The sequence below is a fragment of the Leucoraja erinacea genome, chromosome 1 (assembly GCF_028641065.1).
Source record: "Leucoraja erinacea ecotype New England chromosome 1, Leri_hhj_1, whole genome shotgun sequence".
NCBI classification, from domain to species: domain Eukaryota; kingdom Metazoa; phylum Chordata; class Chondrichthyes; order Rajiformes; family Rajidae; genus Leucoraja; species Leucoraja erinaceus.
In genome coordinates, this window is record NC_073377.1 from 20,724,879 (window position 1) to 20,751,315 (window position 26,437).

Sequence of the window (26,437 nt, forward strand, 5' to 3'; positions counted from 1 at the left end):
CTTGGGAAGCTGCAAGGTCTGAAGGTGCATAAGTCATGGACGGGATGGATTGTATCGCAGGGTTCTGAAAGTAGTGGCTTTAGAGATTGTAGAGGCATTAGTGGCGATCTATCAAGAATCACTGGAGAATAATATGAGAACTCATATTACCAAATCCCTTTGCACCTCTGATTTTTGAATCCTCTCCCCATCTAAAAAAAAAGTATATCCCTTTATTCCTATTACTAAAGTGCATAACTGCACACTTTGCCATGCTGTATTCCATCTGCCACTTCTTTGCTTTCTTCCCCAACCTGCCCAAGTCCTTCTGCAGATTCCCTGCGGAATCCAGAGATGCTGCCTGACCTCCTGAATTACTCCAGCATTTTTTGTCTTTTTTTGGTAAACTAGCTTGTGCAATTCCTTGTGGCTCAGCCGTAGGTGGATCAAAGTAAGGAAGGGTTGATAAGTAGATGAGTCAGGCGACGAGAGAAGAGTGGAAATAGTTATAGAATCATAGAGTAGTATAGCATAGAAACAGGCCCTTCACCTCAACTCAGCCTTGCTGACCAAGAACATATCTAAGTTAGTCCCATTTGCCTCAATCACGGTCTCTGGCAGCTCATTCCATACATGCATCAACCTCTGTGAAGAAGTTGACCTTTATAAATCTTTGTCCCTCACTGGGGGAGTCCAGAACCAGGGGCCACAGTTTAAGAATAAGGAATAAGCCATTTAGAACTGAGACGAGGAAACACTTTTTCTCACAGAGAGTGGTGAGTCTGTGGAATTCTCTGCCTCAGAGGGTGGTGGAGGCAGGTTCTCTGGATGATTTCAAGAGAGAGCTAGATAGGGATCTTAAAAATAGCGGAGTCAGGGGATATGGGGAGAAGGCAGGAACGGGGTACTGATTGGGAATGATCAGCCATGATCACATTGAATGGCGGTGCTGGCTCGAAGGGCCAAATGGCCTACTCCTGCATCTATTGTCTATTGTCTAAACTTACGCCCTCCAGTTTTTTTATTCCTCTTCCCTAGAAAAGACTGTGTGCGTTCTCCATATCTATGCCCCTCTTGATTATATTCACTTCGAAAAGGTCAGCTGATAAGCCTTTTATACTCCAAGGAATAAAATCCTGAAAGAGTCTGAAGAAGGGTCTCGACTTAAAATGTCACCTGTTCCCATTCTCCACAGATGCTGTGACTCTCAGCACTCCAGCTTTTTGTATCTTCAGTTTAAACCAGCATCTGCAGTTCCTTCCTATACACTTACCAGCTCTTTCTCCACCCCTTGCCCTCATTTCTTTCTACTAGCCATCTTTCTGCCACTCAAGTAGGAGGATTCCATCCTGAAATATCGGAAATATGGTCTGACCATCTCCTTTCACAGACCCACTGAGTCCCTTCAACAATTTGATTTTTGCTCAAGATTCTGGCATCTGCTGTCTTTCTCCATTCTCTATTTGCAGCTCATATTCATATTTAATGGAGTTCTGGTCACCCAGGAGACCTTGTTTGCAAAATAGAACAACTCATTCATGCGCTAAAAACAAGACTTAGAATGAATGCTTGCTTCTCTGAAAAGCATTTGACTGCTATGAACCGACCATTATCAAACATTTGTCAACAGATCAGATGTTTACCTCTTGCTGTGGTTTGGAATTACAATGTAAATTAATGAGTCTTTTGTGGTTTAAATTCATTTGCTTTTCATTTCACCAGATTGCACGATGGCTATTAGGCAGTACTGTATACTCGGGGCTGCACATTCAATTAAAATAAAACACTTTTGAGATATAGGCTTCACTGACAAGGTTGTCGTTTATTGCCCATTCGTTCATGCCCTTGAGAAGGTGATAGTGAACTTTCTTCCTCTGCCACTGCAGTCTGTAATAAAACAGTTCCCGCAATGCTTTTATGTAAGAAGTTACCGGAATTTGACTGCAACAATGAAGAGATAGTGAAATGTGTCTGATCTACGATGATTACATTAGTTGGCGTTAATGATTATTATGCACTTGCTGCCTTGTGCTATGTTTTGGATGTAACTGATTTTGTTTGCACTGCTAAAGAGTTCACGGTAACCCTGCAGAGAGCACACGGTAGGCTAGTGTTGAACAAAATACTCATGAAGGGACCCAAAAGCCTTTTATTGCATCTACTTGAATATTGTTACAACATTACCCACCCTAGCACGTGAGGAATATTCCATGGCACATTTTACTTGTGCCTTGCAATTGTTAGAGAGACTTTTCTGAGTCAGGACATGATTCACAGCCTAGATAATTCGTCACCACTGACATGTTTTTGTATATTCACTTACAGTGTATTTTCTCTTCACTGGTGATCCCCGGGCTATTGCTGGTTAGAAGCCTGTGATGTTAATGGAATTAAACAAGGGGAAGCGGTTCTGTTCTTGCTCTGTGGGGATGGACCATTGCCTGATGTTATGTGGTACTAATATCACTTGTTACTTATCACCCTAAACCTGGATAACATACTGTTGCATGGAGTGTTTCTTTAACAGAAAAATTGTGAATAGAATTAAAATTAACATCCAGCAGTAAGCTGACTAATTTCTCATCTCAACAGAGAATAGTGCAGTATGGAATAGGCCACATTGTCCATGCCGAACATGATGTCAGGCTAAATTAATCTCCTATGCCTGCACGTAATCCTTTTTCCCTCCACTCCCTGCACATCCCTATGCCTACCTAAACGCCTCAGAATAAAAGGACGTTATTTTAGAAAGGAGATGAGGAGGAGTTGCTTTAAGACTTGATGAGCCGAATGGCCTTATTCTGCTCCTATAACTTATAGCTACTATCGTATCTACCTCAACCACCATTCTTGGCAGCACATGCCAAGCACCTACCACACTGTGTTTAAAAAAAATGTATCTCTTATCTCCTCTAAATGTTGCCACCTACACCTTAAAGAGACCTAGTTGCTGCAAATGAGATGGCAATATGTGAAAGATGCTCTTCCCATATGCCAATAGCATCTAATAATTTCAAACAGGGGGTCAAGGAACGAGCGTTCACGTCGCGGCCCTGCTTCCACCAATCTTTCCACCACCACACACAAGTAGCACAAGAAGCGACAAGACAGGCATCATTGTATGCAGATGCCGAGAAGTGTATTCAGCTCTGGCTGAACAATTTCTAATCTAGTGTGTGGAATCGATAAGAAGAAGATTTCAAACACATTGACAATTTCAAATCTGCCAACTATTTGTAGTGGATTGTTGTGTCTCTAATCTGTCAGTTATTTGATATAGATAGATATAGATATGCCATTTATTGTCACTATACATGTACAGTGAAACTGAAAGCTGCTCGTACTCAGTGCATACATACAATTTAGCACAAAAAACAAGAAACAGAAAAAAACAAAAAACAGAAGGGAGATGGGGGGGGAATAGGTGCACAAATTCTGCGGCGCTACATACATATATACATATATACAGATGGAAGTCCGTGTTGGGCGGTGTAGTCAGTGCATGTGTGAATTTGAATTTATAGTAGTTATAATTCTCGGAAAGCAACTATTCCTGAGTCTGTTTGTCCTGGATTTGATGCACCTGGATTTGTGGTCGCCAAATGGTTGACGGGGGTCATTCAGTGGGCAGCTTTGCAGACTGGTACTACATTATGGGGCTTAAAAAATAAAGCAAGTAAATAAATAAATAAATAAATGGATTGATAGATCGATAAATAAATTAAAAGGGAATTTAACATATTTCAAATCCAGTTTAAAAATTGTCTATGAGTATCCAACCCTAGGCGCTTCTGATACAGGATAGAAGAATTTTTCAAATAAGAGTTTGATCTGTATCAGAATCTGTAAGCCAACCAAGCGTATTTCATCCCAGAATGTATCCAATTGAATTTCAGAGTGATACAAAAACTTCCTGAAATAATCCGCTTGTATTTCACTGCATGACAAGCATTTCAGTCGAATAATGCTGGAAAGATTAAAAAGCACAAATTTGCGTCTTGCTGGGACATTTCGACATTATCACAGCCTTTATCAAAATGTTGATCAAAAAGCCGAATTCCAGAAATAAGGTAAAAGTTATTGTCCTTGGTATCAAGGCAGGATTTTACCAATTTCATATCGAGGGCCCCAGACAGAACGTAGAACAGTACAGTACATAAAAACCTTCGGCCCACAATATCCATGCTGAACTTGATGCCTAGCTAAACCCATTTCCTCTGCTTGCATGTGATCCATATACCTCCATTCCCTGTAAATCTATGTGCTTATCTAAAAACCTCTTAAATATCACCAGAGTATCTGCCTCTGCCTCCAGCCCCAGCAACACATTTCAAGCTCTCACCACTCTCTGTGTATAAAACTTGCCCTGCATGTTTCCTTCAAACTTTGCTCGCTTCATCTTAATGGTATCCCATCTTCTCCTTCCACTATGGGGATAAAGGTGCCGACTGCCTCATAATTGTATATATTTATATCAGGTCTCCCGGCATTCTCGCGAAAACAGTCCAAGTTTGTCCAACCTCTTTTTGTAGCTAATACAATCTCATCCAGGCAGCATATTGGTAAAATCTTCTGGTCCATCACCAAAGCATCAACATCCTACCTGTAATGGATCGACCGGAACTGAAAACAAAACTCCAAATGTAGCCTAACTAAGAAGAAAATGAAGTTAAAGGGAAAAATCACTCCAATGTCAGAAGTCATATCTTGCACTAAGAAAGATAGTTGCGGTTACAGGAGTAAATCATTGCAGCTTCAGAACAGCACCATTGGCGTTCCTGAGGGCAGCATCGTAGACCCATCCATCTCTTTCAATAATCAGTTATGCCTGCCTGCTTACAGCAAGACCTTTCCAACGTCCAGGCATGGGCTGACAACTACAGCAAATGAAAATCATTTCACCTACCCTTGACATTCAATGGTAATGTCATTACCAAATTTAACATCCAGAGGGTCGCCATTGACTGGAAAATCAACTAAGCTAACCACAAAGACTGTAGCTACAAGAACAGGTCAGATGCTGGATGCCCTGCAACAAGTGACCCACACAGCACTTCAGCCCAGCTTGCCCACACCAACCAACATGTCCCAGCTACACTAATCCCATGTCTGCGTTTAGCCCATACCCCTCTAAAATTGTCTTATTCATGTACCTGTCTAAATGTTTCTTGAAAGTTGTGATAGTACCTGCCTGAGCTACCTCCTCTGGGCAATTAGTTCTATACACCCACCACCCTTTGTGTAAAAAAGTTACCCCTCAGGTTCCTATTAAATCTTTTCCCCAACTCCTTAAACCTATGACCTCTAGTTCTTTGGCAAGAGTTTGTTCACCCGATCCAATCACCCCGTGATCCTGCACACCTCTTCAAGGACTCGCCTCAAAACGTTTTGCACCATTGACAAGGGACAATTGGGATAGTGATGGAAAACTCTCTACTTGTCTGGAAACGTATAATTCAAACTAGCAGGAAGGAGAACATCACCAGCCTGATAAAGCAGCCCACTTTGTTGGTATCTGCTCGCTAAATGTTCACACTACTACAGGCACAAAGTGACTCCACTTACAAATGCACTTCCGTGGATCACTTTGGTCACTAACAGCACCATCCAAAACTGTGGCTGTTACCATTAGGAAGAAGGGCTATGTCCAAGTGGGAATAACACCACTCGTATGTTCACATCCATGTTGTGCACTCTCCCGACTTGGAAATATATTGCTGGTCCTTAGGCATCACTGGGCTAAACCCTGGAAATTCCTCTTTGGCAGCCCTGTACAGAGAAGGACCTCAGTCCTTCCAGAAACTGGCTCACAAACTCTTTCTGAAGTGCAATCTGGGATTTGCAATAAACACGGGCCTTGCCAGCAAAGCCCAGATTTAAAAAAAATGTATTTTTGGAAAGTCTCCATGGGTTTGTGAGCCACCTTACATTGAATGCTTCAACTTGACCCTGTTTACTGCAGCACTATTACCATTAAGCTCCCTGTTGTGTCTGACTCTGTTCATCTACATTATCCAGATTTCAAATTGGCTCCATGGTCATTTACTTTACATTTAAATCAGTATCCTTCCCCTCATTTGAACCCGCTCGACACTTCATTTGTATAAAAGTCCATCATGGGCCTGTACTCGCTGGAGTTTAGAAGGATAAAGGGGGACCTTATTGAAACTTACCGAGTAGTGAAAGGCTTGGATAGAGTAGATGTAGAGAGAATGTTTCCACTAGTGGGAGTGTCTGGGACCAGAGGTCATGTCCTCAGAATAAACAGACATTCATTAAGGAAGGAGATGAGGAGGGATTTCTTTAGGGTGGTGAATCTGTGGAATTAATTGCCACAGAAGGCTGTGGAGGCCAAGTCAATGGATATTTTTAAGCCAGACATAGATTAATTCTTGATTAGTACAGGTGTCAAAGGTTATAGTAGGCTGTGGGCCGAGCATCGAAAAATGTGTCTAGAATTTAACTTTTGTGACCCATGTCTCGGAACTACATGAAGTTTTGCACAGATTTAGATAAAATATAATTGAGAGGGGAGTCATAACTAATCAGTGCCAAAAGTTGCACGTTAATTAATTAAACTAATTAGAAAATGAGATCGAAAAAGTAACTGCCATCTAGTGTCCAATGCCCATATTACACCATGGGGAGCCTATTTCCGTGTTGCGGTCTATTTAAACCATATATTATTATACCATACACACACACACACACACACACACACACACACACACATATATATATATAACTGCAATTATATATAATTATATTTTATAAAAATAATATAATTAATATAATTGTGTGTGTTTTTTGAATGAGACTGCCGCAGAAGTCCGGCTTCTGAACCAGCCTAATTAATGGGTGAGGGCAGTTCCTCTGGGTTCCCCCGTTTACTGAACCCCACTGACTGCCAGTGTGCACTGGTTCACGGCCATAGTGGTCATGGCCACATGGCCATAGTGGGACTGGGGCAGTGCCAGGCTGGCAGTAGGCTAAGGCATCTTCCACTGACAGGAAAATGCCTAATCCTAACTCGCCCCTCTTCCAGAGCTGCCCACGCCCACGCCATTCTTACCACCCACCAGCGGCCCGATGGCCCGACAGTCCGACCGATCCTCCACAGCAACCATCGGCCTACCAACAAGCCCGACCGACAGACTGACCGATTGACCGACTGACTAACCGACCAACTGAAGAAGGGTTTCGGCCCGAAAGGTCTCCTATTTCCTTCACTCCATAGATGCTGCTGCACCCGCTGAGTTTCTCCAGCAATTTTTGTTTACCTTCGACCGACTGACTGACTGACTGACTGACTGAACGACCGACCGACTGAATAACCGACTGACTGACTGACTGACTGACCCTAAACCTAATCCTAACCCTAGCTTTACATTTGTTAATTATCAATTTCATTTAGCATTACCTTTATTCCTTGGAAAACTTGTTATTATGGTGATGTAATGAGGAGGCAGCCATGATCCCAGGGTCCTCGCTGAGTAGCAACCATAATACAAAGAGCAGAATTGGTCAATTTGCGTCTGACCTCAATGTCAAACGTGCATTGATTGGACAATTACTATTCAGAAAATTGGAGCTTTTTATCATATTTTTTAAAAATGTGCAGGTTTTGGTCTTGATGAGTTTCAGGTATTGAAGTGATTTATATTATATTTTTACAAAATATGTTACAAATTCATGTAGTTTCGTGAGTTGGGTTATGGACTTGAACGAAAAAACTCCTCAGCCCAGAGCCTATAGGGAGAAGGCAGGAGAATGGGGTTGAGAGGGAGAGATAGATCAGCCATGATTGAATGGCAGAGTAGACTTGATAGGCCGAATGGCCTAATTCTGCTCTGATCATTTATTAACTCATGCAGCTCAAAGTTATCCGATTTCCCAAACTCTGGAATTATATCACATTTAGTGATAATTTTCACAAAGCATTTGGTTATATATTTGAAGTGAAAATGCTTTGCTGGTTACTGAAGTGTCAGGGTTGTCTGAGCAAATGGGCAAGTTTTTTAAAGAATAAGCCTTGGGGAAATGGGCAGAACAGTCACTTTCTCAGCTGAATCATGTAATTATTCTATAAACACCAGGGGAACACAAACAACGTTGCACAGTGACACAGCTGGTAGAGCTATTGTCTCATAACACCAGAGACCAATCAGGTGGATCTCAGGATTGTCTGATAGAATCACAAAGTGCTGCCTATGTGAAGTTTGCACGTTCATCTGGATTGGGAGGGTTTCCTTCAGGTGCTCTGGTTTGTAGGTTAATTGGGAGGTTTGTTGGTCATTGGCCTCTGTAAATTGCTCCTAGTGTGTAGGGAATGGGTGCAAAAAGAAATGGAGGTCAGCGTGGACTCAGTCTGTTTCCTTCCTGTATCTTTCAAACAAAATATCAGTTCTCACTAAGCTTGAGAGGATGCAGAAAGAGATTCACGATGACATTACCAGGATTAGCTCAAGTAGACTTCTTGTTTAGTATTGATGAGTTGGACCAAAATACCTGATCCCATGTGTAAAACACAAAGTGCTGACTAACTCAGCAAGTCAGGCAATATCTATGGAAGGAATGGTTAGGAAACAGTTCAGGTTGGGACACTTCTTCAGACTGATTATACTAGATTCCTGGGATGTCAGGACTTTCATATGAAGAAAGATTGGACATACTCGGCTTGTACTCGCTAGAATTTAGAAGATTGAGGGGGGGGGGGGGGGGGGATCTAATAATAGAAACTTACAAAATTCTTAAGGGGTTGGACAGGCTAGATGCAGGAAGATTGTTCCCGATGTTGGGGAAGTCCAGAACAAGGGGTCACAGTTTAAGGATAAGGGGGAAGTCTTTTAGGACCAAGATGAGAAAAACATTTTTCACACAGAGAGTGGTGAATCTCTGGAATTCTCTGCCACAGAAGGTAGTTGAGGCCAGTTCATTGGCTATATTTAAGAGGGAGTTAGATGTGGCCTTGTGGCTAAGGGGATCAGGGGGTATGGAAAGAAGGCAGGTACGGGATACTGAGTTGGATGATCAGCCACGATCATATTGAATGGTGGTGCAGGCTCGAAGGGCCGAATGGCCTACTCCTGCACTTAATTTCTATGGTTCTATGCTTCCCTTCCTCACCCTGCTCCCTCTCCCACCCATACCTCTCTCCCCCACCCCCCTTCCCTCTCTCCACCCGCCCCCTTCCTCCTACCCCTCTGTCCCTCTTCCATCACTCCCCCTACCCCTCTCCTCCTCCTTCCCCACTCTTCCACATCTCCCCCTTCACCCTCCACTCTCCCCCCCACCTCTCGCCCCCCCCTCCTCCCTCCCTCCCTCCCTCCTCCCCTACCTCCCCATCTTCACCCCTCCCCCACATCTCTCTCCCCATCCCCCTCTCTCACCCCCTACCCCGCACTCCTTTCCCTCCCAAATCTGTCCGGTTTCCTCCTCCTCCTCTCTCCCCTCCCTCACCTCTTCTCACCCCCCCCCCCCCCACCTGTGTGTTGGGGGGTGGTTAATATGAGTTTGATGCCGCAGCCCCCCCCCCCCCCCCCCCCACACCCCCGCAAACGCAGTTTGGGAAACAGACCCAACGGGTCTGCACTTGGTCTAGTTATGTTTAAAATCTAGTCATAGAGTGATACAGCATGGAAACAGGCCCTTCGGCCCTTCAGGGGATATGGGGAGTGGTACTGATTGGGGATGATCAGCCATGATCACATTAAATGGTGGTGTTGGCTCAAAGGGCTGAATGGCCTACTCCTGCACCTATAGTCTATTGCCACAACTTGCCCACACCGGCCAACAAGTCGCGGTTACAGTAGTCCCACCTGCTCCCAGTTCTGATAAAATTACCTTCCAGTTCTGAGAAAATAGGGTGACAAAAATACTCCTGCATCTTGAAAAAGACCAACATCCTGATAGTTAACTAAATATTTCTCAATCTCTTCGGAGGGTTTAAAAAATAAAAATGTGGCAGGAATGTGATTAATCAGGGGCTCCAGGATGAAATGCAATATAGTGTTCTCCTTGCATAAGAAGAATAGGATTTAATTTCATTTATTTTCCAGTTTTAATCTTCTTCACCATTTAAACAGATTTAAGGGAGAAATGTCTCCTTCTCGTTGAGCTGAAGAACTCTATGACATCTCTGCCACAGATGGAAGTGATTGTAATGCCTTTAACACATTTCTTTCTATTTGTCATGCTCTATTGGAGAGTTGTGAAATGATTGTTATTAACATAACAATGGGAAAGTAGATATTCTTTGAAAATGCATTTTATCATTCAAAGACTCCGTGGCACATTCAATTATCGGGATATATTTTCCTTTCAGCAACATTCAGATATGATCCTTTAATATGTTTGCATTTTACAGGGTCGTTTTAACCCTACCTTCACTTTGCTGAGCTTCCCCGTGGCAGAGGCATCTGAAATTACAGGACGTAGGTTTAAAATAAGGAAGAAATTTGGTGGTCATCTGAGGGGGAATGCATTCACCAGAATCTGGAACACTCTGCCTATGACTGACAAAAGCAGGACTCTCACAACATTTAGGAAGTATCTGGATATGCACTTGAAGCACCAAAGTTGGTCCATGGGATTAAAGATAAATATACGTGATGGTCGGCAAGGACTTGTTAGGTAAAAGGGCCCATTTTTTGCACTTTATGGCTTTCTGACTATATTAACAATGGTTTTGTATTCCAATGTGAGTGTCTTTTAGTATTCTGACAACTCTGTGATTGGCTTTGATTTAGACACTGCAAATCTGGCATCACTGAATGAATAACAAACTGCTGGAGGAAGTCAGGGGATCAGGAAGCACCTGTGAACCCTTCATACAAATCTGCAGCTTTCTATGGCAATGAATGCTACAGATTCCCACCCTCTGGCTAAACAACTTCCTCCTCATCTCCATTTTGAAGGTGTGTCCTTTTATTCTGAGGCCATCAGGTTCTACACTCTCCCATTACTGGAAACATCCTTTCCATGTCCCCTCTATCTTGGCCTTTCATTATCCTGTAGGTTGCAATGAGATCGCCCTCAACCTACTAAACTCCTGCCTGTACAGGCACAGAGCCTTTAAATGTTCATCATACATTAACCCAATCATTCTGGGATCATTCATGTAAACTTCCTCTGTATCCTCTCCAAAGCCAGCACATCCTTCCTCAGATGTGGGTCCAGAGATAGATAGATTCAAGTTTCAAGGTCAGTTTATTGTCACAGATTATTTTCATAGATTACAAAGTAACTAAATAATTGCAGCATTTTCAGGCAAGCTCAGACACATTTCATCGCTGAACACGATGCCAGGGGTGACCAAAATAAACGATGTTTCACGGAAGTGCTTCTGTTAATTATTAAAACAAAATGCCCTTGAAAATCTCTTTGGATGGAAAGTGGAAGGAATGGATCGGCAAGGTATACACAAAAAGCTGGAGTAACTCAGCGGGTCAGGCAGCATCTCTGGAGAGAAGGAATGGGTGATGTTTCAGACTGGATCTTCTTCAGACTGGTTCTTCTTCAGAATGGATCAGCAAGGTGCTTATAACTGTAAGCATATTCTAGAGATTTGGATGAATAGTTTAGAGAGAGGAGTTAAAACTCAACCACAGCAGCTGGGAATACAACTCTGTTGATTAAATAATTCTGAAGCCAAAAGCTAGCATCAGCAATGATAGTTATGAAACTGCTGCATAATCACAGAAACCCATTTGGTTCATTAACATCCTTCAGGGAAGGCTATCACGCAACTCCAAGCCCACGTTGTTGCCGGCCCTGAATTCCCCTCTGAAACAGCACAGAAAGCCATACAGCAAACGGAGCTGAACAACAAATGCTGACAATGTCTTCACATCTCCTGAGTAAATAAAAGCAATGTACACACATGCATCATTTTTGTCAGGTAATTAATAACTAAAGAGTTGTATTTAGTTCAAAATCAACTGGGGAAGAAGACAGAGATTTGATGGCTGGACTGCGCCGGCACGCCTCCCGATTTGAATAAATGTGTAAAACTCACACTCGATTCAGGTTGCTCTTTATTGCCAAAGAACTCAACCAACACCAGGGCAGCACTTACTGCTTGTAAAGTGGGGGAAGCCAGTTTATCAAAAATGGTGGGAGTCATTGAATGGTTTTCATAAACTTTCAGGTGTTATTCAACCATGTGTTTTATTATATATTTTACAAAATAAAATTTAACTAGACTTGTTTTCTCTCGCAGTCATAGCATGGGTTCAATAGTCAACTTTTGATTGACATTTATTGTTTTACTTGGCAATATGGAACCCATTCAGTGTTCTTGTTTTTCAGTTCATTATTGCTCATCCGTTTGTCTCAGTGTTATTCAGATAAAGCATCCACAGGGAATTTAGAAGCTAAAATAATAATACATTCACCACTGTTGGAGAATACCTTATTACTTAATGTTTCTCCAAGAAGCTGTGCTAGTATAACAGCAAAGTGAAATCACCAGGTTCGAATTATTCATGCTCACAGGAACTGCAGTTACTGATGAGCAAGGCCCTTTGAATCAAATAAATTTTAACTTGCTCATCTAATTATAAGCATAGACCTAGGGTGTGAGCAAAGCAAAGACTCATCAAAACTGAGAGTGAATCACGTCCAATTTAACTTTGCTGGATCAGTTTTGTGCTCACTATTCCCACCGATGGTGACATTCATTTTTTTTTGTCACTTTATAATTGGAGGATGTTCCAAAAGCCAGGCACCAGTCTTTCCAGTTCCCATAAGAGACCCGCCATCACTTATGAGCAGAAGATAGACACAAAATGCTGGAGTAACTCAGCAGGTCAGGCAGCATCTCTGGAGAAAAGCAATAGGTGACATTTCATGCAGTCTGAAGAAGGGTTCCGACCTGAAACATCACCTATTAATTTTCACCAGAGATGCTGCCTGACCCACTGAGTTACTCCAGGATATTGTGTCCATCTTCGGTGTGAACCAGCATCTGCAGTTCCTTTCTACATCACTTACAAGCAATCTGAAATGTTGGTCTATCACCAATAGAGTCTTTCTGTAAGTGCATTGGCTGAGAATTATTCATAGAAATCCAAGTTTATAATATGAAGCTAGGTTAAAGCCTGGGGCTTCTGTGATAGTGAATCCCAGGAGAGAACAAGATTTCAAGCTGGAGGTGACAAGCGTTACATAACTTTTGATCTTGTCGAGGTGTCTAAAATCATGAGGGGAATAGTTTGGGTAGATGCACAGAGTCACTTGCCCGGAGTAGGTGAAATGAGGACCAGAGGACATATGTTTAAGGTGAAAAGATTTAATAGGAATCTGAGAGGTAACTTTTTTGCACAAAGGGTGGTGGGTGTATGGAACGAGCTGCCAGAGGAGGTAGTTGAGGCTGGGACTATCCCAACATTGAAGAAACAGTTAGACAGGTACATTGATAGAACAGGTTTGGAGGTGTATGGGCCAAACACTGGCAGGTGGGACGAGTGTAGCTGGGACATGTTGGCTGCTGTGGGCAAATTGGGCTGAAGGGCCTGTTTCCACACTGTATGACACTGTGACTCCATTTTTTATACTGCAATTCCAGATCAGAATTTTAAAATGCAAAAAATCATAGTTTTCCACCATGTTTAACAAAAGTGACACAAGGAACAGCAGATGCTGGTTTACAAAAAAAAAGACAAACACCGAAGTAATTCAACAGATCAGGCAGCATCTCTGGAGACCATGGATAGGTGACTTTGAGTCATGACCTTTCTTTAGTGAGGAGGGTCCCAACATGAGCGTCAATCCAGTTCAGATGACAAACGGGTCCCTTACAATCAGAGACAAAAAAAAAGAAACAAATGGCAGAACGTTAAAATTACAGGTGCACAAATCCAAAGATCAGACACTTGTCGGAGACATTTTCTAAAATGGAGACCATAGGTAGGTAGCGCGGGCGGCTTGAAAAGTCTGGAGCGACTGCCTCCTCCCCGGAGACCGGGGAATCATGGTAAATCATTGCATAAATGTTAGTCAGTTAGTTTGGAGGGATTTTATGTGTTGGTGGTGGGGTGGGAGAAACTTTAGGGGGAAACTTTAATTCTTACTCCACTACCTGGTCGGCGACTCCCAACATCGCGGAGCTGGGGGCTCCATCCGGGCGCGGGCGGCGCCGGTTGTAGCTCCGACCCCGGCAACTCTACCCCTGGCTGCGAGGCGCTCCAAATCCAGCGCTGCCCGCGGCCCCAGCTCCGCGAATGTTGGGAGAAGGCGTCCTCCGCGCCCTGGAGCTGACCGCACAGCGACCCGGTAAGGCATTGCCCGCTCCCCGTTGGTATCCCAGCGCTGCGACGCCGCCGACTCCCAACATTCGCGGAGCTGGGGCGTCCGGCCACGGGCGGCGGTGGATTTGGAGCGCCTCGCAGCCAGGGGTAGAGCTGCCGGGGTCGGAGCTACAACCGGCGCCGCCCGCAGCCCCAGCTGTATGTTGAGCGGCCACAGCGTTGCGGAGCTTACTGCACGGCAACCCGGTAAGGCATTGACCGCTCCCCGTCTCTCCGACCAGGTAGGGGACTAAGAATTAAAGTTTACCCCTTCAACCCCCCCTTCACATAAAAGCCCTCCAAACTAACTGACTAACATTTAAGCATGATTTACAGATGTTTCCCGGTCTTGGGTTGACGTGGGTCCACGGGTCAAGAGACACGGTGAACAGAAAGGGAAAAAAAAGGAAATGGTTTCCACCAGTTAAAAATGTAGTACTTTGGTTCTGTTCTCACTAAAGAAGACACAAACAATCTACAAGAAATACTAGGGAACCGAGGATCTAGTAGGAGTGAGGAACTGAAGGGCATCCACATTAGTCAGGAAATAGTGTTAGGTAAACTGTTGGGAATGAAGGCAGATAAATCCCCATGGCCTGATGGTCTGCATTTCAGAGCACTCAAGGTGGTGGCCCTAGAAATCGTGGATGCATTGGTGATCATTTTCCAATGTTCTCTCGACTCTGGATCAGTTCCTGTGGACTGGAGGGTAGCCAATGTAACTCCACTTTTTCAAAAAGGAGGGAGAGAGAAAACGGGATATTATAGACCAGTTAGCTTTACATCGTTAGTGAGGAAGATGCTGGAGTCATGCATTTTGGTGGTAGGAATAAAGGCGTAGACTATTTTCTAAATGGGGAGAGAATAAAGAAATTGGAGATGCAAAGGGACTTGGGTGTGCTGGTGCAGTGGGCCTGTACTCACTGGAGTTTAGAAGAGGGGGGACCTCATTGAAATATACAAAAGAGTGAAAGGCTTGGATAGAGTGGATGTGGAGAGTATGTTTCCACTGGTGAGAGAGTCTAGGACTAGTGGTCATAGCCTCAGAATTAAAGGACGTTCTTTTAGGAAGGAGATGAGGAGAAATTTCTTTAGTCAGAGGGTGGTGAATCTATGGAATTCTTTGCCACAGAAGGCTGTGGAGGCCAAGTCAGTGAACAGAGATAGATAAATGTTTAAGAAGGAACTGCAGATGCTGGAAAATCGAAGGTAGACAAAAATGCTGGAGAAACTCAGCATCTATGGAACAAAGGAAATAGGCAATGTTTCGGGCTGAAACCTTTCTACAGACTGATGTGAGGGTGGGGAAGAAGAAAGGAAGAGGAGGAGCCAGAGGGTTGAGGGCAAGCTGAGAAGGGGAGGAGGCAGTTGGGACTACCTGAAATTAGAGAAGTCAATGTTCATACCACTGGGGTACAAACTGCCCAAGCGAAATATGAGGTTCTGCTTCACCAATTTCCGGTGGTCCTCACTCTGGCCGTGGAGGAGAAAGGTTGGATTCGGAATGGGAGGGGGATTTGGCTCAGCACTTCAACTCCCCCTCCCATTCTGAGTCTGACCTTTCCGTCCTGGGCCTCCTCCACGGCCAGTTTGAGGACCACTGGAAATTGGATGAGCAGAACCTTATATTTCGCTTGGGCAGTTTGTACCCCAGCGGTGTGAACATTGACCTCTAATTTCAGGTAGTCCCAACTGTCTCCTCCCCTTCTCAGCTTTCCCTCCGCCCTCTGGATCCTCCTCTTCCTTTCTTCTCCCCCCCCCCCATATCAGCCATGATTGATTGGCAGACTAGACTTGATGTGCCAAATGGCGTAATTCTACTCCTATCACTTATGATTTGTGCAGACAGCACCATGGTGAGGATAAAATCCATGTTGCTTGGCTACCAGCAATGTCACTGCTCCGCACACCAGTGCCTCCGTTACCATTCACACTGGGATTTCATTGGGAGGCATCAGAGAGATACAGAAGTGTGAAAACGCACACCTCCAGATTCAGGGATAGTTTTTCCCCAGCTGTGATCAGGCAACTAAATCATCCTATCAACAAATAGAGAGTGGTCCTGAGCTACTCTCTACTTCATTGGGCCTTTAGACCATCTTTAATGGGAAGTTACTGCACTTTATCTTGAACTAAGCATTATTCCCTTCATCATGCATCTGTGCACTGTGGATGGCTTGATTGTAATAACGTGTGGTCTTTCCGATGACTGGATAGAACGCAACAAAAAATAACTTTTCACTGTACCTTCGTACACATGACAATAAAGTAAACTAAGAGCTTAAGAACACAAACTGGGTTCATAAAATTCAGAAACTGCTGTCATGCTAATTTCAGAAACTGCTGCAGCCCGCTCCAGACTGCAGGAGTACGTGCTGAGGGATGCACTGAAACTTGGTGCAGCCAACGCCAAGGCTCTGTGGCAGGGCCGGATTTAGATGAAGAGAGGCCCTAAGCTATTTCACTTGTGAGCCCCCTCCCAATCCCCCACCCCCACGACTAGAGGACTATGACTAACCGACAGTGACAGTGTGACACTTTTAGATCCTACTGTATGTTGTCATTAAACAGTTGGTTTTAAAATACATATTAGATTCACCGCGGATTGGGCGATGCCTTACCTGGATCGCCGTTTGAGGCTCTGGAGTGTTGGGCCTGCTACTTCAACATCATGGAGCTGTGGTTTGCGGAGCTCCCAGCCTCGGGCCCAGGGCCGGATTTACGTATAAGTTACAATTTCAACATCGCGGAGCCCTGGGATCCCTTTGCCGAGGGCCGCCAGCGTGAATCTCCACCCAGCTCAGCCTGTGAACTTCGGGAGCCTCTGTCTCCGGTAGGAAGTGGCCGATTCGGATGTCCAAGCCGCTGAGAATGTTCTCCCGTTCCCACGCCGGATGGTGACCCCCAAATTTGATTGTACCAATTGGTGCATGTGACCATAAGTGTCGTCTCTTGGATTGAATGTGGAATATTAAGAAATAAAGAAACTACAAATACACTAGGAGCAAAAATGTTTTTTTCTCGCCTTCTTCATAGCAAAATCATCCAGAAGTTCACCAAGATCTGTTTGTCTAAGTTTTCACTCTCAATGCACAGAATGCTCAGTGCAGACAACCTCTCTTGAGACATTGTGGACCTTAATTCATTTTTAATTCTTTTGAGTCTTGAAAAAGACCTCTCTCCCGAGCAGTTGGTGACATTTAAGCTAAGAAACAGCCGCAAGATTGCTTCCACATTAGGGAAGGCCATCTGAATTGTTTCCTTGTATATTATTTGATAACGGTCTGTATGAGACAGAGAGTCTCTTCTGTATGCCTATGGCTTTGTCTCACGTACGAGTGAAAGTGCACAAGTTCATCAGTAAGTTTCAGGTCAACATCTTCTGGGTATGCTTCCATCAACAGTTCAACACCATGCTGAATTTCTTGCTTAGATGCGGTCAGATTAGCAAGAAACGAAAACTGTTGTGCAACTTCACTGTACACAGTACCTCTTCTTTTTAAATTGGTTTCAAGTGCATCTAGTATAGAAGTAAAGGATTTTATCCTAAACGTATTTCTTGAAGAGAGTTTATCTAAAGCAACAGGACCAGATGCACTCCCATCATTTCCTTACTCTTTATCTCCCTGTGACAGTTCTGTAGTTAACATCTGGCAAGGTGGCCTTTGCTTGTTGCTCAAGCTCATCAAAATCTTCTCTAATCCTGAAGTGAACTGTACAAACCTGCACAAGTACTCAGTAACAGTTTGGATTTCTGAATAGCTTTGTTGGCCTTGCGGAAATTACCTAGCAGACGGGTCCAAAAATGCAGCATATACACAAATTGCAGTTCTTCCATTTTCTGCAAAAGATTTTTAGCTTGAAGCCTGGTATCAACCTTCACATTAACATCAGAGTACAAATGACTGAGGGCATCAGTGATAGCACTGTAACTTTCCAAAATAGCTTCTGTGGCTCCCATCTAGTGTCTGACAAATATTTAGGCACTTTTGACTGAGGTTGCAAAAATGATTTTAGAACTGCCCATCTCTTTGTGGAGGATGAAAATAATTTGTTTTTTTTTTGAGGATTTTTTGCTGCATACCCTTGTACCTACCAGCCATGTTGGCAGCATTGTCATAAGACTGCCCTCAGCATTTTCTAAAGTCAATGTCAAGCTCAGTAGTGAGATAGTTAAACACAAAATCAACCATGCTTTCTCCTGAGTGGTCTTTTAGCTCAAGGAAAGTTAAACATTTCTCACTTGGTAAACTGGCTTCAGGTGATACATATCTGATAATTAAAGTCAAATGATCAGTATGTGAAATGTCAGGGTGGAAGCTGAAATATCCAGCCTTTTTCAAGTCAGCCAGAATTGCATCCTTAACTTTTTTTTGCCATGAGTTGAATTATTTCCCCACATACAGTTTTTGATAAATAAGAGGGATTTCCTGATCCGAGTTTCCATACCGATTGATATGAGCAGGTTGCGGGCTGCTGGAGGGTGGTGGAGTGGCGAGGGTCAGCGGGCAAAGCGTGGGAGGTCCCGGTGGGTGGATGGTCGGTGGGCGGCGAGGTTCGACGGGTCCGGTGCGTTCGGTGAGGTAAGCAAGCCATGGTGCGGCACAGAGGTGGGTAGGCCCCGGTGTGGCGGCGAGGTTTGGCGGGGGGAAAAGGGTTAAATAAACTACATACTTTTTGCTTTGTCCTGCACTACCAAGGATCCAAGGATCTTTGGAGCAAATTCCTCTCCACAATGAATATATACCTCACCTGTATTTTAACCCCAGGGATCCCACATGTATGGCAAGGGCGCCGGGTGTAATTATGGTTTTTGAGGATATAAATATAACGCTAACAAATGTATGTATAGCCACGGAGAATGTCAGAGGAATTTTGCACAGTTCTTGCTTTGTACATATTTTTTAACCCGAGTAAAGTTTATTTTGTTTTTTAACAATACATGCCACGGAAAAAATGGAATTCATTGTTTAAGATAAATACTGTGGTCAAACAAAAAGCAAGCATTATCATACAGATCTACACTAAGCAGAAAAGAAGCAGAGAGGAGGACAAATTTGTTGATGAAGAACACACTGGTTTATCAACCTTCATTTCCAATTGTCCTGTGCAAATAGTTAGTCCCACTGGTGAGAACGGAGGTCAGCTGAAGCCAGAGTGATGTTGAAAAGAATCAGTCAAGCAAAAATGATTTGAACTGGTCTTTATTCAATCCTGGAAAACAATTGAAAGTTGTGCACTTTCTTGGAGAAATCTTTACTGACACCACTAAATTCTACAGATGCGCTGTAGAAAGCATTTTATTGGGATGCATCGCAGCATGCTTCAGGAACAGCTTCGCCCAACACTGCATTTGTGGACACAGCCCAGACCATCATGCAAACTCCTTGCATTAACTCCATCTACACTTCACTTGTCGAGGCCACCAGCATAATCAAGGATAAGTCTTACCCCAGACATTCCCTTTTCTCCCCTCCCCCGTCAGGCAAGCTACAGAAGTGTGAAATCACACATCTCCAGATTCAGGGACAGTTTCTTCCCAGCTATTATCAGTCAATTGAACCATCCTATCACCAACTAGAATGGTTCTGAAACACCATCTACCTCATGGGACACCCTTGGACTATCTTAAATTGAACTTTACCTTGCACTAAATGTTATCCTGTATCTGTACACTGTGGATGGCTTGATTGTAATCATTCATAGTACTTCCGCTAACTGGATAGCACACAACAACAAAAAACATTTCACTGTATCCCAGTACATGTAACAATTAACTAAACTAATTTGGGCATTGCTGATGCCAATCATGAGGCACATGTGATCTGCAATTATGAAAATTGTTCCATCTTACACTGCTGAAATAAATCCAGTCTTTACCATGTGGATTCCAACTCCATGTTAGACAGCTGTGGCTTCAAAGTATAGGACAAGCAATGAGATGCAGCTGTAATATCACTGTGGCTCCCTTAGTATGAATGCTGCCATTTCTTGCTCACTGTTGATGGTGTGTGCATTTTGAGGTGAGGCGAGGCAGAGTCTTATAATGTTACTGTAGATTCAAATGTTTTTCTTTCCGATTTTATAGCCTTTTCCATCAATAATTTACACTTTGCTATTAGCCAACCCCTAGCATAGCACTTAGGAGGGATTGCTATTGAGAGAGTGCAGCGTAGGATCATGAGGTTAATTCCCAGGATGGCGGGACTGTCAAATGACGAAAGAACAGGATGACTGACCTTGTAATCACTGGAATTTAGAAGAATGAGAGGGGATCTTATAGAAACATATAAAATTATTAAGGGATTGGACAAGCTAGATGTAGGAATCATGTTCCTGATGTTGGGGGAGTCCAGAACCAGGAGCCACTGTTTAAGAATAAGGGGTAGGCCATTTAGAACTGAGATGAGGAAAAACATTTTGGTTGTATCATGGGCTGTTATTCCCCAATTTCTGACATCAATAACCCTTAATGTGTGTTCAAGGGTTGCCCTAAACCTCTTCTTCTGGTCCTTCAAGCAAGTTGAATGGACAGCAACTGCAGAGGTAAGTGTGCATCAGCCCTGCTCACACCAATGGTCAATGACCATGCCCTGGGCATTGAAGTTGATGTTGGACAGTTATTGTTTCCATTCAGATGGTGTTGGCCTTGGCAGAACACCAGCACCCTCCAGCATCTTTCAGGTGGAATGGCACCGACTGCAATGCATGTTTATCAGCTAGACGTTATGGGTGGTACAAGTCTCACAGCCATACAGAAGACCAATAATTGTTGGGGTTCTGATGATATGTGTTTATTTTGGGGATTCCTCAAGGACAAATAAGTTACAACATAAATAGTTTTCCCCCTTCTCTCATCCTTCAAATGCTGAGTTCCTAGATTCCCATTTTTACCAGTGCATTTGAAAATCCTACAGTGATTTAATGGCTATCTTTTACTGCAATGCCAACACACATCACGGTTTCTTGCATGAGTTAGGTAGATTGGGGCAATATACAGCAAGCAGAACATGTTCATCCTCCTCGACATAGAATGTCTTGGTATTAAGGATCATATGTCATATTTTCTGGAGTTATGGCCAGATTTCAGGGCAGTCTCATTATCAACAATGTATTTTGGTGTAATAGCAGCCCATTTCAAAGTGTGAATGGGCAATTCATTTATTTTATAGCTCCCCATCACACATTTATATGCAGCAGCTGGATAAAGATGCAAGATTGTCATTGCTGTTAGCTCAAAACAGTCCTGCTGATATTTCCCAAATAAAAGTACCACTTAGTTTAAAAACAAGAACACCAATGGAAAAAAATACTTGAAGTGTAACAAATTAACAGAAAATGAGATCTTTCACAGTCCTAAAGAGCAAGTAATGAGTAAATGTGTCTTCTGCTGTTTATAATCACATAACACGGGCGTGTAATCTGCAACATTCCCTTGGGTGAAGCATTCCTCTGACAACGCTCTTGCATCTAAGTGATAATGAACAACTCTTCGCTTAAAAAAAAATAAAGTTCCCAATTTTACCTAGATTCAAGGAGTTATACAGCATGGAAAACATTCCCTTCAGACAAACTCTCTATGCTGACCAAAATACCTTCCCATTGAGTTAGTCCTTTTTGCCTGTATTCAGTCCATACTCCTCTGAACCTTCCTTACCAATGAACCTGTCCAATGTCCTTTAAACATTCCATTTGTTCATTCAACTCATTCCATGTACACACACCACCCTCCCTATGAAAGTGGTTGCGTCTCAGGTTCCCTTGAAATCTTTCAACTCTCACCTTAAATCTCAGCCCTCAGACTTGCTTACCATTTAGAAAATAATGACCGCCCACCTTCTATGCCCCTCATTATTTTATAGACCTCTAATGATGTTCCATATCTATTTGAAATAGTTTTAGGTGTCTAATATTTCAGCCAGGTCATATCACTCAGCATCATCAGGATTAGCAAGTCTATCAATGCCAGAGGTGGGCATAATGGCACCAAATGTTGGAGTTGTACACCTAGCAGCAACCATAATATGGAATCTTTGTCCCAATGTGGGGAGAATGAAGAGTGGGATCAGTGTAATATGATGAAAGACTGGATCGACTGGGCTTATATTCACTGGAATTTAGAAGGATGAGAGAGGATCTTAGAATCATAGTCACAGAGCAATACAGTGTGGAAACAGGCCCTTCGGCCCAACTCGCCCAAACTGCCAACATTGTCTCAGCTACTGTCATGGTTTTAAGACTCAAAGTTTGGATAAGGTGACACAGACACAGAGAATTCTTCAAGAAGATGAAAAGCCTTTATTTGCAAATATTTAGCTTGGAACATTCAGAGACGACATTCCCTGTTCGCTCTCTAATTGCTCTTCGATTCATAAAACCAGACAGCTTTTATTACAGTTTCAGTCTTATCTTTGGCTACTTTGGCATGCATGCTCCTGTAACTTTAATCTCTCAGCCATGTCCTTGCCCTTTAACTTTAATCTCTCAGCTACCATTGTGTTCCAGCTAAAGCAAAAATAAAAAAATAAGAAGTAACTTGTTTTAGTGCCTTGATGTCTGATCACATAAAATAGCTGCGGGCTATGATAAATGTTTTAAACATATTGGTTTATATGTTTACACACAAAGATACAAACGGTGCAGAAAGTAAAAATAAGAAGTAACTTGCTTTAATCTTCTATGCTACACTAGTCCCACATTACTGCTCTTGGTCCATATCCCTCCAAACCTGTCCTATCCATGTATCTGGCTTACTGTTTCTTAAACGATGGGATAGTCCCAGCCTCAGCTACCTCCTATGGCAGCTACCTCCTTGTTCCATACAACAACCACCCTTTGTGTGAAGAAGTTACCCCTCTGGTTTCTATTAACTCTTTTCACCTTCACCTTGACCGTATGTCCTCTGTGTGGGGATGGGATGTCAAAGGACGAGAAGCCGAATCCAAGAAGTGGAAGCCAGGATACCGAATGGACACAACGCTGAGAGGACACAAACCTGAACAGTCACCACGCCGCAAAGACAAGATGTGATGGACGCCAGCGGCCACCATCACATCACTGCCTCTATGGCAATCGCAGCAGCTTGGAGTCACTGCCACCATTTTACAAACGCAAGCTCAAGCTCCCCCCCACCTTCCCATCTCCCCCCCCCCTCCCCCCCCCGGCCAGTGGTGTGATGAACGTGGGGGTCCGGACCAATCACTGACCTTTGTAGATGACTGACAAGGTGCCGGACCAATCCCGTCCCCGGAGACGTCATGTCCGTTCGGCTTCTTGTCTTTGCGGCTGTTTGGGTTCGTATCCTTTCGACATGATGTACTTTTGGTATTTTGGCTTTCACTTCTTGGCTTTGGCTTCTCGTCCTTCGACGTCCCGTCCAGATTCCATGTCCTCTGGTCTTCAATTCCCCTACTCTGGGCTACAAAATTCTGTGCATCTACCCGATCTATTCCCCTCATGATGTTGTACACCTCTATAAGATCTCCCCTCATCCTCGTGTGCTCCATGGGATGGAGACCCAGCCTACTTAACCTCTCCCTATAGCTCACACACTCTAGTCCTGGCAACATCCTTGTAAATCGTTTCTGAACCCTTTCAAGCTTGACTATATCTTTCCTATAACATGGTGCCCACAATATTCTAATGTAGACAAAAAATGCTGGAGAAACTCAGCAGGTGAGGCAGCATCTATGGAGAAAAGGAGTAGGCGATGTTTTGGGTCGAGACCCTTCTTCAGTGATCTAAATGCGGTCTCACCAACGTCTTATATAGCTGCAACATGCAACTTCTACACTCAATACTCTGACTGCTGAAGGCCAAGTGCCAAAAGCCTTTTTGCCACCATGTCTACCTGCGACTCGACCTTCAACGAACCATGCACCTGCACTCCTAGATCCCTCTGCACTAGAACACCACCCAGAGGCCTACCATTTAATCTGTAGGTCCTGCCATTGTTCGAAATCCTAAAATGCAGCACCTCACACCTCTCTGTATTAAATTCCATAAACCATTCCTCCGCCCAACTGGCCAATCGATCCAGATCCTGCTGCAATCTTTCACAACCATCTTCACTATCTGCAAAACCACTAACTTTTGTATCATCAGCAAGCTTGCTAATCTTGCCCTGTATGTTCTCATCCAAAGAAGATAGATAAATCTCATGAGTTTGGTTCAGTTTATTTTTGAAGAGTTAACCAAAAGGATTGATGCAGGTTGGGTGGTAAATTATGTCTATGTGGACCTTAGCAAGAATGTTAACCATGGCTGCAGGGTGGACTGATCCTCAAGATCCTCAAGTTGTCGAACTGAGATGAGGAAAAAAAATTTCCGCCAGAGTTGTGTTTCTGTTGAATTCTCTGCCACAGAAGGCAGTGGAGGCCAATTCACTGGTTGTATTCAAGAAATAGTTTGATATAGCTCCTAGGGCTAACGGAATCAATGGATATGGGGAGAAAGCAGGAACAGGATACTGATTCTGGATGATCAGTCATGATCACATTGAATGGCGATGCTGGCTCGAAGGGCCAATTGGCCTACTCCTGCACCTATTTTCTATGTTTCTATGTTTCTAAATGGGTAAATTCAGAGGCATAGACTCAAGAGTTGTACAACATTGAAACAGTCCCTTTGGCCCATCAACCTACATACTCATCTGTACTAATCTTGCCTACAATAATTCCAACTCTCCAGGCCTTGTTCATTCAAGAACCTGTCAAGATGCTTCTTAAATACTTTTCCTGCCTCCACAATCTCCTCTTCCATCTCATTCCAGTCACCAACTGTATGAAAAATGTGTGGGAATAATTTCTCAGACTCCCTTTTTTTTTAGCAATACAGTAAATCACATTAATACATCGCATATATCTTATTACATTATGTTGTACCACTTCATTTTTTGAGCTTTAAAAAAGATAGAAATAAAAGAAGTAAGGAAAGTAAGCAAGAATCGTGAAGGTGCAGGAAAGTGTTGGGAGAAGAGAACCCCTTAGGGAAGGAATTAGAGAAGGAAGCAAAGAAAAGAAATAAGACCCTAGAAAGAAAAGAAAAAAAAGAAGAAAGGAAAATCAATCGCTGTATTGTAACACAAAACTCCGCAAAAAAGGATATACCAACCGTGTTTTTATTAAACATTTATTTTATACCCCCCATTACCAGGTCCTGGTAGCCTTTATGTTTTAACTTATTATTGCACCTTATGCTTGTAATAGTTCCATAAATGCAGACCACGTCTTTTGGAAGTGATCTGCTTTGCCTGCTAGGAGGAGTCTCATCTCTTCCAAGTGTAGTGTTTCGAACATGTTTGACTCAGACTCCCTTTAAACTTCTTCCTTCACACTTTAAACTAATGCTCTCTAATTTTAGATACCCCTCCCATGGAAAATTAGACTGCATATCTAACCTATCTATAACATGACCCCTCTCAACCTGCACCACTCCATGGATAATAGACCTAATCTATCCAATCTCTCCTGATAACTCAGGATTTTCAATCTAGGTAACACCCTTGTGAAGCTTTTCTGCACATTCTCTGGTTTAATCATGCCTTTCCTATAATGTAATGAGAAAAACTTCACAGTACTCCAAGTGTAGCCTAACCAAAGTTATTGTACAACTGTAACATGACATTCAAATTGATACGCAATACCTCAACCAATCAAGGCAAGCATGCCAAATGCCTCCCTCACCACCTTGTCTACCGTGTTCCCATTTTCAGGAAATTATGCATTGTACTCCAAAGCATCCCTGCTTAGCTGCACACCCTAGGGCCCTACTAAATCCTGCCATTGCTTAACTTTTCAAAATGCATGACTTCACACCAGTCCAAGTTAAATTCCATCTGCCATTCCCTAGCCCACTCTTCCTGTTGATTCATATCCCACTGTAACCTTAGATAGCCTTCTTCACTGACCACCACACCATCAATTTTGGCATCACCTGCAAACTTATTAACCACGCCACAGATATTATCATCCAAATCATCAATATATATATGGCAAACAAAAAAGGACCCAACACCAATCTGTGGCATTCCACTCGTCACAGGCCTCCAATGTGTAAAACAGACCTCCATGACCACCCTGCCTCCTAACAAAATCCAATTTAGATCCAAGGATCTCATATGTTGTAATCTTGAGGATCAGTCTACCCCGCAGCCATGGTCAACATTCTTG